This window comes from Penaeus monodon, chromosome 17 (assembly GCF_015228065.2).
Source record: "Penaeus monodon isolate SGIC_2016 chromosome 17, NSTDA_Pmon_1, whole genome shotgun sequence".
Classification (NCBI taxonomy): domain Eukaryota; kingdom Metazoa; phylum Arthropoda; class Malacostraca; order Decapoda; family Penaeidae; genus Penaeus; species Penaeus monodon.
Genome location: NC_051402.1, coordinates 34,144,610 through 34,147,109, shown reverse-complemented (window position 1 = coordinate 34,147,109; position 2,500 = coordinate 34,144,610). Strand labels below are relative to the sequence as shown.

Below are 2,500 nucleotides of genomic sequence, written 5' to 3'. Positions count from 1 at the left end.
TTTTCCATTTACTTACATATTGTTCACACTTCTAATCTCCATTTAAAAAGTTTAGGAGCATAGTATTGTATCTCTGTGATTTTAATAGCATTGTGTGTGTGTGTGTTTTTTTTTTTTTTATTGTCATCGGCTCCAACATTTTGATAACAATACCATGGCATCAACATTTTTATATTTCACTTTATAAAGACGAAAATATCGATTTATTCATCACCTTTTCAATTTCTTGTTCATAAGGTAATCTACTTTAACAATGCGAATATATGACGATTAAATATTCAAATATTAAAATCACACTCAGGAGAGGAGAAAACTTTGAAAAACGTATTATTATCACAAACTTTATTACATCAAATGGCAAAAGCCATCAGTGAAGCGAGGATTAGAGTATCCATAGTAAGAAGTCAGTGACCGTGGGTATGACTCATTCTTCTTCATCTGTACATTGTCACAACTAGTTTACAAGAATTCTATAGCGAAAAACATCCTATGCACGTACTTTATCGCGTGCCACGGGAAATGGCGACTGGTTTTATGAGGTCATGTCTATCCAGAGTAAACATCCTCTAAAAGTCACCTTGGTACTGCTGAATAACATTTTTATCCAAAGCACACTGTTTTCTCCATTTGCAGGGCCTTCAAACGTAATTAAAAGGTTTGCTGTCGCATTAGCTTGTCCATGGTAGTTCTTAGATAGTCATAGATGTTTTCCCTCTTAATACTTGGCTTATTAATTGGATTACGATGATAATCCATCTTAGGTAAATGATTATCAACGTTATCGGACCTTGGTAGAGTGACATCCTCGAAGTCTTGAGTAACGGAAGGATGGGTTAGCTACTGTTCCACCTGCTGAAACTCCACAAGGATTTTTTGTTTTTTGCAACGACAATGGCGAGAGATCATGCACTCGATCAAGCGCTCTCTGTAGTTTTGGTTTAGTCCGCTAAAGATCATCGGGTCAATGATCAAATAGAGGAAAAAGATAACGTGGACGATGGCGGACGCAACTCTGACATCCTCGAAATAGATCTGGTGGATGGCGGTGTGAAGGACGTCAAACAGGATGGAAGTGATGAGAATTGTTTGGATGATAAAAGGAAGCTGGTCCTTCCGCGCGGCCGTCACGGGCAGGCTGTTTCATACCTGCAACGCGTGGAGAGGCGATGGTGAAATGTACGGCCATGTGGAAAGGATAATGATTCGTGTTTGATTTATATTCGGAAAATACTTTGAACTTTCCAGAAATTAGGCTATTATGATTTTAAAAACATTAATCTGCTTACTCATAGGTATGCGTTCAAGAGATACAACAGCATCAGATAAATAAAATATCAAGTCATTGTCCGAAAAAGTAGTTGATACGGTTTTAATAAATGCACTTTACATTAATACAGTAATTTTATATACGTTGCCAATAAAACCACATTTTATGCGTACTGAGGATTCTGAGAGTGTTTCGAAATACATAGTAAGTGTATTTGCTGTGATCATAATAGCGACGTATGCAACCAGGCCAGTACCCAGAGGGACGAAGTAACTGAGTTCGTCCGCTTTTCCTTCTTCAACTAAGACTAAAAAGTCCTCAAGTTCAAACTTCTGTGAATGAAATAAGGTTGCGCGTCTGATTAAGAAAAAAAAATCATCCTTCTCTATAACGACACCTAGCTTACTAATTATTAATCTCCAGATCATCCGCACCTTAAGAAACAGCGGCATGACCCACGTAACAGCGAAGACAACCATCACTACCTCGGACGCGACCACCATCTTCCCCCTCGCACGCTCGTTGGCCAGCGGACCGCAAGAAGCCAAAGCAGGAACATTACATACACGTATAATACATGATTAACAGTGGTGATTTTCCCCCTATATTTTTTCTACAAGAAACTATTTTACTTTCTCCTTCTACATATGATTAATGTTTTATTATTCTAAAAAATACAAACACACACATAAAACAGAGGTGTAAATTTCCTTGAAGCGTAAAAATCTGAATTATCGCATTCCGATCCGCGTACCTATAGATGGCTGCAAAGTGGCAGCGTTCCATCTCGCTCACAATAGTCCTGAAGACATAACAGCAAGCTATGAAGGTAGGCTGGAGATTTCCACATAAACCGGTGCTGAGCGATATCAGACCGAGGGGACCGGTGAGGGCACACTGTTCCAACAAGAGACCAAAAAAAACGTCTCGGTTGAACTTTCATCTCAACACTATTTCTGCAACAGCGTACCAGACACCACACACAGGCTGAGTTGCCTGAAGGAGGAATAAAAGGGAGATAGTATAATAAGATATTCACTCTCCGAAATATATGGCCAAAAATATTAGCATTCTTCTCCAAAAAGGAGAAAATACGTAACAACGCACAGATAGTTCCAGCAACACAGGTTATCATCGACACAGCAATATATGCCACGAACAGCTCGGTCAAATCGTATTCATGAATCCACCTCGTAATGCTACCACTGAACGTGTAGATACTGCGCAGGACTA

The 2,500-nt window shown here is 39.2% G+C and overlaps 1 pseudogene; it reads right to left on the bottom strand.

The window, feature by feature from the left end:
• Positions 1-327: 327 nt before the first annotated feature.
• Positions 328-2,500, bottom strand: part of LOC119583354 — a 6,432-nt pseudogene continuing 4,259 nt past the window's right edge.